Raw genomic sequence first — 13802 nt, 5'->3', positions numbered from 1 at the left:
TGTGGGAAAATTACACTAGATGGGAGCTAACAATAGACAAAGAATGCCAACAACTTTGGAAATATAAAAAGTGGATGAAGAATTAGCCAATAAGCGTTGCTGAATGTAAGCACTTGCCCATAGGAAATGACAAACAGAAGCTTGATCATTTTTACTTTCAAACTGGAGAAAATTCCCACATTTATAGGCACTGCAGGACACAAAGCACAGGTGTGACAAAAACTTGGAGAATAATTTCCTCTGTTCCAGGCCCAGATAACTTCTAAGTATCTTACGGAGAAAAAAAAAAAAAGAGCCAGAGAAACTTCCCTGGGGAATCTGAAAATAGCAAAGAGCAATAAAGGAGTAACCTCGACACAATATCTTGTTAGGCATTATTGGGTTCTGTTGCTAATCTCCTTACATTTCTCTCCTCCCAGTTACAAGAATTGCTGGATAAATTTAAATGAATTAGACAAATCATGATTCTTCCCCTGGGACTGGCTAGGTTGCTGCCTGAGCAAAGCCCATGGATCCTTTACAATAGATGTAGATGGGGATGTTGAACAACTGTCATTGTCGTCTAAAAGAAGTGAAATATTGAGTACTTGGTTTATGGAGTCTATAACTAATGTTTCCACTTTTCCAATATACTAATAATGGGATGATATTAAATTACATTAGCAAAAGAGATAATAGGCTATAAATTAACATTTGAGCATTTTTATTTTCAAAGTAGCCTATGTAAGCTACATGCAAAATTATGCTTCCTATTTCTGGGTTGATAAATTCTGGTATTTACATGACCTTTACCCAAATATTTTGATAGAAAAATAAACCTGAAAAAAGCAAATAAAAATTATTAAGGGTTTGTGAGATGAAGTCAGTCACAACAAATAAAATACTTTCTGTGAAAATTATTTTTATTTTGAAGATCATCATTGTGCAAATCTCAAATAAACAGAATTGTGATATTGACATATCTTGGTACTGATTTTCAGGTATTTTGCTTTTCTGACAATTTGTTAATTACCCTTCCCAAATCAACAATGCAAAATATAATCCTCTAAAACAACCTTTGAATATACCTTGTAATATGCTACTTTTATATTTTTCACCTGTCTCAAAAATTGAACCCAAAATTTACTTTATTGTTGCTCAAATTAAATAAACTACAGTCATTCGTGACTCCTCCTTTCTCATATATACTTCATGCAATCAATTCAAAACATTTCAAGGTACCTGAAATATATATTTTGAACTCATTATCCCCCACCACTTCTATTATTTTACCCCTAATTCTCATTTTGGACTACTACATAAGTAATCTCCTTGACTTCATCCATGCCCAATTTCATATAGATTATTTTTCTATGTAGTAACAAATGGGTTCTTCAAAATTCTATGTCTAATAATGTCGTTCAACTCACTACCAGAAAACTCCAGTGGTTTTACCACACTGGACTACCATTTGTTTAAGAAGGTGTCGTTTCCTTGTTGTATGTTTTAATTACTTTGTCAAAAGTCAATTGGCTGTAAGTATGTGTATTTATTTCTGGGTTCTCTATTTTATTCCATTTCTATGTGTGTCTGTTTTTACACCAATACTATGCTGTTTTGGTTATTGTAACCTTGTAGTACAATTTGAAATCAGATAGTGTGACATTTCCAGCTTTATTCCTTTGGCTCAGGATTGCTTTGGATATTTGGTTTTTGGTCGTTGTTTTTCCATGAGAATTTTAGGATTATTTCTTCTATTTCTGTAAAAATTGATGTTAGTGTTTTTATAGGGATTACATTGAATCTGTAGACTGCTTTGGACAGAGTGGTCATTTTAATGATATTAATTCTTCTAATTCATGAAATGCCTATCTATGTGTGTCCTATTAAACTTTTTACATTGGTGTTTGTAGTTTTCCTTGTAGAGGTATTTTACCTTCTTGGTTAAATTTATTGCTAGGTATTTTTTTTTTTTTTTTTTTTTTGTAGCAGTTGTAAGTGGAATTGCCTTCTTGATTTTTTTTTTTAACTTGTTTCATTGTCAGTGTTTAGAAATGCTACAGCTCTTATATGTTAATTTTGTATCTTGCAAAATACAATAATTTATATATAAGGTGTTTGCTGAACTTACCAGATCTGAGTTTATTTATCAGGTCTAAGAGTATTCTGATGGAGTCTTTAGGATTTTCTAGATATAAGATTATATCTGCAAAGAGGAAAAATTTGACTGCTTTTCCCATGTTGATAACTTTTATTTATTTTTCTTGTCTGATTGCTCTGGCTCAGATTTCCAGTACTATGTCAGATAGGAGTGGTGAAAGTGGACATCTTTATTTTATTCTAGTTCTTAAGGGAAAGGCTTCTAGCTTTAACCCCCTTTAGGATGATGTTGGCTATGGGTTTGTTGTATATGGCTTTTATTATGTTGAGGGATGGTCCAACTATGCCTAGTTTGTTTATAGTTTATATTATGAAGTAAATGTATTTTATCAAATGGTATTTGTCTGCCTCTATTGAGATGATCATTTGATTTTTGTCTTTCATCTTATTAGTGTTATGTATTATGTTTATTGACTTGCATGTGTTGAACTATGCTTTCATCCCTGGAATAAAACTCATTTGATCATAGTGAATTATCATTTTGATGTCCTGCTGAATTCGGTATATTAGTATTTTGATGAGGATTTTTATGTCTATGTTTGTCAGGGACATTGGCATCTAGTTTTATTTGTGTGTGTGTGTATGTGTGTGTGTGTGTGTGTGTGTGTGTGTGTGTGCCCTTATCTGGTTTTGGTATTAGGGTAATGCTGATCTTGTAGAAGGAGTTAGAGAGAATTCCCTTCTTCTTTGACTTATGGAAATCTTCTTCACACATTTTAGAAAACTGTATATAAGCTTGACCTGAGTAAGCATGCCTGCATGCATAAATAAATAAATAAATGCCTCTCAGTGATTTGGATACACTGTTTTCTCCCTAACTGTACATCAGTAATATACTATTATAATTATCAGTAAGCTTTGGACTGATGTTCAAAGGCAAATTGATACTTGTTATCAATTTAAATATGGTTGTCTTATTTAAACATTTCAAGGATTTGTGAGAAAGTTTTCTTGGCAAATTTGTCATATTTCATCATAGATCATTTACTTGATAAATTTTGAGCTGATTTCTCATGTTGCATATTTGTTACTAACTTAATCTGATTGTTATGCATTCCCATTGTCTGAGAAATAGCAAACCACTAAATATATTATAATTCTAATTCCCCTAAAAAGTATTTTTTAAAGTTTTTAATGATAATCAAATATCATTCTGATACCAGAAAGAAAATCCAAATTAAATTACTCTTTTATGCTTTATTGTTATAACTCTTTGGGGGTAATTTTTATTCTACTATTATGTAGTTCCTGTAAAGAACACTTAGCTCTTTTAAAAACATTTTTGTTCACTATTAATTTCAGAAGTGTTCATCAGGCTAGTTTGTGGTGAATGGAAAATTACTTTTAGTAGTTTAATGAAGTCTTTTAAAACTCACATGACTATTTATTGTTCCTCATTTTTTGTTCTTCATCTATTTGATAATATGCGTTAGTCATTCAAGGGCATAATTAACATAGACAATCTCATTCTGATTCTCAGGATAAATATCAATGCTTTTATATAAATTTATCAGAATTTATGGGGAAATCAAAAAGAAAAAAAAATCAAAGTGCTTTTTTGGGAGAAAGCCATATAGACACTCTGAATCAAAGCCAATAACTTAGTTAGTTGATATAGATTAACACAATGCTGAGTTGGAAAAACACAATCACGAAGGAATGATTATTGGAAGAGTAGTGAGTATTTTAAGGAATAGTGAGTATTTTAAAACTCTTGTAGGTAAATATAATTTCAAAATTACAGAGTTTAAATTTTACCATTCAATTTAATTATTTCTATGCAAGAATAATAATGATTACTTTGGAAAAAAGGTAAGTGGTGCAGCAGATGGCTGAAAAACAATTTATTTCATATTCATATAAACATATTGTGTCCTTTCTATTCTTACATACCTACAGTATAATTTACTTTCAATTTAGAATATAATCTCCAAAGTTATCAAAGTTATTTTTTTCTATGAATTTGGAGATTCTACTCTTAGAAATTTCATTATGGAAAATCTAATTTCACTGGCTAAACTAAACAGTACATTACATATAGCAGAATAAAAAGTCTGTATGGTTGAGAATAAATGAAACAAAATTATCTTAAGTAAAAACAAATAAATAATAAAGTTTGAGGAAAAAGTAAAAGAAACTCAATAATCTCTGGCAGACGAGAAAGCAGATGTGGTGATTAATTTTGTGTCAGCATGGAGGGTTTCTTTTGACAAGATTAACATTTAAATTGGTGACATTTGAATAAGCAGACTGCCTTTCATGTGGCAGAACCTCTTCTAATCAGTAAAAGATCTGACTAGAACAAAAAGACTGGCCTCTCTGAGCAATTGTATTTTCTATTTTGCTTTCTTTGTTTGTGGTAAGAACATTTAAGATGAGACCCATTCTTTTTAAAGAATTTTAAGTATACATTATTAACTATAGGAACTATGTTATACAACACATCTCCAGAACTTAGTCACTTTGTATAACTTTAATTTTTTACCCATAAAACTATTTTTATATAAAGATGTGATAGGTTTAAAGCAAAAGAATTAAAATACCTACGCCATTCAAAGACAAATTTGTAGAAAAATTACTTGACTATATTAATATCGAAGTAGAATTTGGTACATAAAATATCACCAAAAAGAAAAGACATCACAATCTTAAAATATTATAAGATAAAAACTAATAAGAGCAAAATGTGAAATATAAATATCCACATTTATATTTAGAAAATTAAACAAGCCTCTCTCAGTAATTGCTGCAATATATAGACTGAGAATTGGTAAAAAGTGTTTGAAAAACACTGTTAAAAACTTGTCCTTACTGATATAGGCAGCACACCCTAGTAAATACCAGAATATAACTCCCTTTCAAGTGTGTGTGGAATACTTATCAATATAATTTATATTCTGGTATATAAAATCTCAAATAATTCATTATAATAGAAATCTACAAACTATACTTTTGGATCATGACTGAATTAAAAATCAATCATATAATATAGTTGTAAAATTATTAATTAGATATTAATCAGTATACCTCTAAATATATCAAAAGCTCCAGAGAAAACCTTGAGAGAAATAAAATGACAAATATTTAGAATTAAATGAAAATGAATATATGATATAATAGTTTGGGGATACAGACAAAGCAATGCTTAAAGAGATATTTGTTACATACATGTTTTTATTAGAGCAGAAAAGTATAATATTGTAGAATGATAAAAATCCCGGGTACAAATGACTTCACTAGCAATATATACCAATCATGTAGGAACAAATCATACCAGTTTATATAAACTCTTCCAAAAGTAAAAGAAAAGCAAAATATTTCCATCTCATTTTAAAAAATCCAATATTATCATGATACCAAAACCAGATAAAGGTAATACCTGTCCATATATTTTAAAATCTATAGAGCAATACCTTTCTTGAATACAGTCACAAAATAATTATTAACAAAATATTTTTAAATCAAATTCAGAAACATATATTAACAAACTTATAGTGTGATCAATTGTGGCTTATCTCAGATTGCAATATTGAAAAGTAACCAATGTTACCATAAGAGCATGTTATAAAACAAAATAAAATCAAAATCATGTCCTCACACTGTACATAGTAGAAGCAAAACGACAGCTAAGAAGTAAAAATACACAGTGCTGGTCTGGATTCAGAGCGTCTGGGATTTTTATATAATACTGGTGGACACACAAAATTGTAAAATCACTTAAGAAAACAAATGAATTTACATATAATTATATACCTAATGCATAGTCGTATACTTACATTACAAAAATGTGTTTCATCATATATTTACCATATAACCTAGTAATCCCACTCTTATTAATTGGAATTAAATGAAGACATCACAATTTCAAAACACCATAAGATGAAATTCAGTTTTTCTGTTTTTCTTGTTGTTAATTTTACTTTATGTATCATATGTGAGCATCTAATGTTATATCCAAGATCATAAAGATTGTTCTTTATGTATTCTTCTAAGACTTTCTGGTTCTAGCACATATTTAGGTTGCTGGTCTTTTTAAAATTAATTTCCATATATGGTGTGAAATAAAAGTCCAGTTTTAATTTTTTGTATGGGGACATTCAGTTGTACCAAACCATTTTAAAGAACTATTCTTCCTCTATTGAATTGTTTTGACATCCTGTCAAAAATTAATTTTCAATAAATATTTAGAGAATATTCTGGACTCTTATTTCTATTCAATTGATTTATTTATCGTTCTACCAGTACTATACTATATTGGTTGCTGTAGGTCTGTAGTAAATTCTGAAATCAGGAAATATGAGTTCTCCAACTCTATTCTAAAAAAATAAAATTGTGTTGGCTGCTTAGGTCCTTTGCATTGCCATATAAATTTAAAAATCTGCTTCTCAATTCCTATAAAAAAATCGGGAATGTTAATAGAATTGCAACAAATATATAGATCAAAGAAGTTTAACCATCTTAAAATATTAAGACTTCTAATTCATAAAATTGTAATCCTTTCCGTTGATTTAGGTCTTTTATTTGTTTGTTTGCTAAAGACAGGGTCTTACTCTGTCACTCAGGCTGGAGTGCAGTGGTGCTTCTCCAGCTCACTATAACCTCAAACTTCTGAGCTCCAGTGATCCTCCTCCCCCAGCCCCCTCATGATTAGGACTACAAGTACGTGCCACCAGCCCTGACTAATTATCTTTTTAATTTTTTTTTTTTTATATAAAGACTGGGTCTCACTATGTTGCACAGGATTGTTTAAAACTCCTGGCCTCAAGAAATCCTCTTGCCTTGGCCTCTCAAAGTGCTGGAATTACAGGCATGAACCACCGTGCCTGGCCTATTTAGGTCTTCTTCATATGCCCTTAAAAATGTTGGTGGTGGTGGTTGTTGGTTTTTTTTCTTTTTGGTTTTACTTTTGCTTTTTTTTTTTTTTTGATTACTGAATAATTCTGCAAAGACTATGTTATTTTTTTACATGTGATCACTTACATCTATGCTTAGTAGCTTAGTGGATTGTAAATTATTGGACAGAAATTTGGTTAAATGTGTAGAACCAATATTCTCCTAAACTTTGCTGAGGTGCTTTGTGTGTGTCTTCAAGCTTGCCTTCAACACTCGGTTAAATGTTTGACAATTCTGCCTTAGCCCACATTTCCTGCTTATATGAAGGCTCAAGGTAAGCCAGAGGTGAGAGCTTACTGTTTTCCTAGGTCTGTTATAAGCATGGACAGAGAGCCTTGGGCATGTACTCAGTCCCGTGCATGCATGTGGCCATATAGATTCCCAGGAATACATCAGAGTTTTTCAAAATTTCTATAGACATCTCATCCTCCAGATTTTACTTTTTAGCCTTTTAGTTAGTCTACTGTTTGCTCCAACTGTTGTCTACATCATCAGCAAGCTGCAAAGTTAAACAATTGCCTCTATCTATATATGTATGTATGTATGTATGTATCCATCTATCTATACACACACACACACACATATACACATACACTTTTTTTTTTTTTTTACAAATGCCCCTGGAAAAATGGCTTTTTGTACTGGATTTCTTCCAAACCAAAGCAAATAATGACAGTTTTGCAAATGAGATCTTCCAGGGACCCAACAGACAAGCAAAATAATAGCAGTCCTATTGTATGTAATTGAACCTTGTTTTGCCACCTCCCATGGTTGCCAGGATAAGGATTTTCACCATGTTTGCAGGTCGCTGGTTGTTCAAGCCTACAACAGAAACAGAGTAAGTGGAATGAATATAGGGCAAGCCAAAATACCACAAATCTCACAGTTCTTACCAAGATTCTGCAATTTCTCTAGAGGAAATTCTCCGTCTATTATAAAAAATCTTTGATTAATTTTAATAGCTCTGAAAACATTGTTTCTGACAATTTTGCTAGTTTTCACATTGATTTTATTGATCACAGAATGCTAGAACTTCTTACTTCACCATTTTCACTGACATCACCATCTGGTCCAGTATATCTACCAAGTAAAATATAGAATTTAAAAAATACCCAACCAAAGGAATGAACAATACCCTTGACATGAAAGATTTAAGCTTTAATTATTTATATTAGAGTGGTAGAATATCCGTAGAGTTGACAATTCCTCACCTGTGTGAAAAGCATGGATATGGGATATTGTCACGAATGCTTTTCCGTCTTGAAATAAGACAAGTTATCTCACTTTCTAACTGAGAATATACCTGTTGTTACTTTTGTCGGCCAAGAATTTATGAAACTTAAGCTTTGACTTGAATGTAGAAGAGGAGCTTTTTCCCACAGTTCGCATAATAATCCAGATAATGTACAAAATTATTTATTTTCAAAAACCTATCAAAAGACAACATAAGACACAATTTATACATGTAGTCCGGTTTACTCTATTACTGAGGGCATTTACATTTTGAAATATCACTTTACTAACATTTTAAAGCCCCCCAACCTGTTTTGTAAATAAAGTTTTATTGAAACACACACACAAGAACTCTGAGAAGTGAAAACTCTGGATTTAAGTTGTGTCTAACATCACAAATCACATAAACTTTCTGGGTTTCAGCTTATATTTAACATAATACAAAGTAAACACTTGGATTGCCAAATTCTATTAATTTAAAGATGTCAGTGTACTTATTTTAACTAAGTTATTTAAGCAACACTTCAACTTTCCAACTTCAAACACTTCATTTAAGAGGATTTGCTAGAAACATGTGCTTAGAAATAAACATGTAACGTGAATTCTTGAATTATTACTCATATGAATTAATAAACCCTTATTATAAGGCATGGAGACTCATGAAGAAGCCATATAATAAAACCCCAGACTCAATAAGATATCAATTTCACTTACAGAATGTGTGTTTCTGAAAAATAGTACACTGTTGAAAATCTTACATTCAGCATATCTAAAAGTTTACTGCATGTTTCAGTCATAAGTAAATTAAGAAAATAATTTTAAGTTTCCTATATCATCAGGAATATAACCCAGGAATGTTTTTGTCAGTAATTTGTTTAGTTTACTATAATATGTAAATCTCAGATGTTTAAAACCTATATTTGAATGTCTTTAAGTCAAAATTTTAAGCCCAGATTCAACAAGAATAAATATTGTTATTAGCACAAGTCTCTTATTTAATTATTTGCTTACTTATTTATTTTTAATTGACAAATAATCATGTGTATATTTACAGGGTAAAATGTGGTGTTTTCATCTATGTACACATTGTAGAAAGATTCAGTCAAGCTAATTACATATCTATCACCTCAGCAACTTATTTTTTGTGGTGAGAACCTTATAAATATATCATTTTAGTAATTTAAAAATACATAATACATTACTACTAACTGTATTCAACATGCAGAGGAATAAATCATGAAAACCTTTTCTTCCAGTCTAACTGAAACCTTGTACTCTTTAACTAATACTCTCTTTTTTGATGCTTTTTAAAATATATTTTATCCACTTATTAGTATTTATATTAAAGAATGTTCAAATTAGTTCAGAAATCATATGAGGAATAGCCACAGTTTTGTCGTGAAAATTCTGTTTGGAAACAAGTAATAAATAGATCTAAAATCAGCTTAATTTGAATTAAATATTATTCAATACAACTGTGTTAGCATAACCTTATACTATAGACAGTCGCTAAAATAAATTAACAATATTAATATTGAAATGCAATGTAATATGAAACTACCAGAAATATATTTCATATAAGTTTATACATATAAATTCAAAAATATTTAAAAATACATATGTCACTTTGAAAGATTATACATAAAACTTTATATTTGGGTATATATGTGCATATATGTACATATGTGTGTATATGCATTTGCTATTTATATAGTATTTATTTACTATAAATGTATATATATATAGTAGGTGAGTATATGGATTGATATAAATATACTGATGTGATATTTTAATCTTCAAAGTCTGAATCGTGGATATTTGAAAAGGTCCAAATAACAAGCTTCTACTTTTTCATTTATGTGTTTCTGTGGAGAAGGTAAAGAATTTTCATAATTTATTGGTTCATATATCTGTCTCCTTTCTTTTCTGCACATGTCATGGCAAAAAGGAAAATTCAATCTCAACTATTATGTTGAGTTCAAGAAAATATCCCAAAGTACTCATGCATGCATCAAAATATAACCACCTAAATTGTGTGTTTGTGTGTGTGTGTGTGTGTGTCTGTGTGTGTGCATTGAGTGTTGTTATTATCCCTATGAGCCTTCATATGCTATGCGCTAAGGTTTGGGATAGACTTCAACTGAGACATGTCATTGGTTAATGAAGGAGCTTTACTGAGGAAAGAAAACTCACAAATTGATGGTCACTAAAGAAAGGAGTAAGGACAAAATTCTTCCATATCTTAGAGCCAGAGGAGAGGTAGACTTAAGGTTTGGATGTTGATTCTAGTGATGGGACCACTCCCCACCCATATTGTCCCATACATTCCATATTGTTTATGGCTCAAACTAGGAAACAATTTTGCTAAGAGGTGTAAAAACTAATGTCTGACACCCAGCACTCTAACTATAAGGTGCCAATTGTTTAAAAGTTGTCTGAAAACATCAACTGATCTGTCCCTGGAGACTGGGAGCAACATTGTGATCTGAGAGCTCCACTGAGGGTGAGTGGCATAAATAATGGGGGTTAACCAAAAATCCTATGCGAGATTATTTTAGGTGCAGTTCCTGCTGGGAGGAGGCGGCATTCCCTTACTACTGATGGCTTATTTTCCAGGCAACTTAGAGTGAGCGCTCTGGGTCATGTTAGACAATTCCATTTATTACATTACTCTGAATTTGCTGCCTCTGTCGATCAAACTTAATATTTCAATTGACATAAAAAAATTGAACAATTTTTGTTTCCACTTTATTTTCTTTTAGAACCTGACCTAGTTAAATGGTGACTGCTACTAATGTCAGTCAAAGTTATCAGATTTTTGATAAGGCTAGCGGGTCCTGCCATTTGATTTAGAGTTTATTCTGCATGGTGTATGCAATTGTTTTGAATGACATAGTAAAGATGTTTTATTAACCCTAAGAAACTAGAGATCAAATAAAAATCTAGTTGTCAGTAAAGATTTTATATTTAAAAGTGTCAATGGTGGAAAATAACTTGGATGCATAGAAGTAATTTTTGGAATTAAAAGGTTTCCAAAAGTTCTGATTTAGTTATACTGAAATAATCCAACCAGTTGGTCATATCTCTTACGCAACAATTTTTTTGCAAGGGATTTCACAAAAGTTTTACCTTCATAGTACCCAAGACATATTTGTTCTTAATCTTTTTTTTTTTTTTTTTTTTGAAACGGAGTCTCCCTCTGTCGCCCAGGATGGAGTGCAGTGGCCAGATCTCAGCTCACTGCAAGCTCCGCCTCCCGGGTTTACGCCATTCTCCTGCCTCAGCCTCCCGAGTAGCTGGGACTACAGGCGTCCGCCACCTCGCCCGGCTAGTTTTTTGTATTTTTTAGTAGAGACGGGGTTTCACCGTGTTAGTCAGGATGCTCTCGATCTCCTGACCTCGTGATCCGCCCGTCTCGGCCTCCCAAAGTGCTGGGATTACAGGCTTGAGCCACTGCACCCGGCCTTGTTCTTAATCTTTATTGATTTTTGTCAAAGGACATTGAATTAGACATATTTGTAATTGTAGTTTAAACAATTTCAGAGACATTTAGTAATTTACTCATAGTCCAGATAGTTAATAAAACTGGGCTTTTGTATTCCAATTTTGTTTCAACCTTAGTACTAACTCTCTGACCTATAATTTTGACTTTCAAGAATAACCATCTGGGGTCATTCCTTTATTTGCTATTTCATTCTTTGTTCCTATCACCACTACTCTACCTTCAGCTTACTATTTTCCCTGTCCATTTAATTCTGAGGTTTCATTATAATTATTGCTCTAATGAACATATGTATGTGCTTTTCATCTTTATGGTGATATCTGCCATTTCTATAACTGTCTGCATATTTTTTACTTGAAGTTTTCTGGGGAACTAGACCTCCACACATAGAGTCCTTCTGAAAAAATTGTCAGTACAAGTCTTGTCCTATTCACCCAGTTATTGGCAGTTAATAGAGACTGGCCAAACATAATGTTCATGCACATATAGGGTTTTATCAAGGGTAATGGGAACAATGGAGGAAATAGAGCACTCACATGGGGAGTGGCATGAATGCAGGAAAAAAGGGAATCTTTCATAGTTTTAGAGTTTTCAGGAGCTTATACATCTGGATTTAGTGTATACGGTCTCTACTAGGTGTTTAAGATCCTCCAGAAATGCAAATAGATGAAAAAATGATAAATTTTAATTGTAATTCTGATTTCTCTGAGGAAGCATGAAACACCGCACCTTAAACCTCCATTAAATTAATAAGACTTAAGTCCTGTCTCTTGAAATTGAACTTTTGTGCTTTGATCATCATATTATGTGGAGCTTCTAACACTGGGTCCTTGCACATAGCTTTGATTTTAAGATTCTAAAGATAGCTAGCTGAAGGTGAGTTATCCTGGGGGGTAGGTGGAGGAAAATATAGCCCAATTACACTAAAGGGTCTTTCAACTTATTTCAATATTGTTAGCATCGATATCCAAAGTCATTAAAATTCTATAGTAGAATAGAGCCAGTTGGTGAGCACTTACATTGCTTTTCCTCAATAAAAATAATAGAAATGGTGAGAAACAAATAGGAGAAATCTAGAAGAGCTCTGAAAAACAGAAAAGGGCAACACTTCAAAAAATAATTGGATGAGCCGTGATCATGCCTTTACACTCCAGCCTGGGGGACAGAGCAAGACTCTGTCTCAAACATAAATAAAGAAAAATTGTATAAAATTTTGAAACTCTGTGAAGTGCAGAATAGAGCAATCACAATAGAATATGTAATAACCGGGGACTGGCAAATCACAGAGCTGTTACAAAGGTAAGATCATTCTTCACCATGAGACCCCAGAATGCCTCACTGCAAAGAATAAATAATTACAGGAAACGTAGTTGAGAAACAGGCCAGTCCTTGAAATAATTATTTAAAGCAAAAGCTTCCGTTCATTTGGGCTATACATAGTGACCTTGCTCAAAATGTTAATTAAAGATCTTGTTAGGTTCTTTGAGTTAAAATTAATGATTAAACATTCTCTAAGCAAAATAACGATGTACCCAGGAAAATAAGAATTTAATAAAGGATTAAAATTAGGCAGAATTCATAGTAAGAGTAACTGTGGAATACAGTACAAAGAGACTATTTTTTAAATCCTGAAAGTAATGGATGTTTCAACCAGAAATTTAAAATAATTGAAAATGTTCTTAAACGTTCAGGTTTATACTTAAAGATTTGTGTATTACCTACCTCCTAATTGTTCATTTTATTTAGATAAAAGCCAATCTAGCAAAATTATTTGCCCTGCAATTTAAACCCTACTTTAAGAAAATTATTTATACACACAAAAATGTGCATATTTAGTGAAGAAACCTATGACAGTCATTTATTCTATTTGTTATACAATTTGATTTATAGTAAGGAGATAAAACTAAACAAGATCAGCCACTTTTTAATTTTGAAAAACTCAGAAAGGATTTTTTTTTTTTTTTTTTAGACGGACTCTTATTCTGTTGCCCAGGCTGGAGTGCAGTGGCCCTATCTCAGCTCACTGCAACCTCTG

Source organism: Macaca mulatta, chromosome 17 (genome assembly GCF_049350105.2).
Source record: "Macaca mulatta isolate MMU2019108-1 chromosome 17, T2T-MMU8v2.0, whole genome shotgun sequence".
Taxonomy (NCBI): Eukaryota; Metazoa; Chordata; class Mammalia; order Primates; family Cercopithecidae; genus Macaca; species Macaca mulatta.
Note: the sequence above shows the minus strand (reverse complement) of the source record.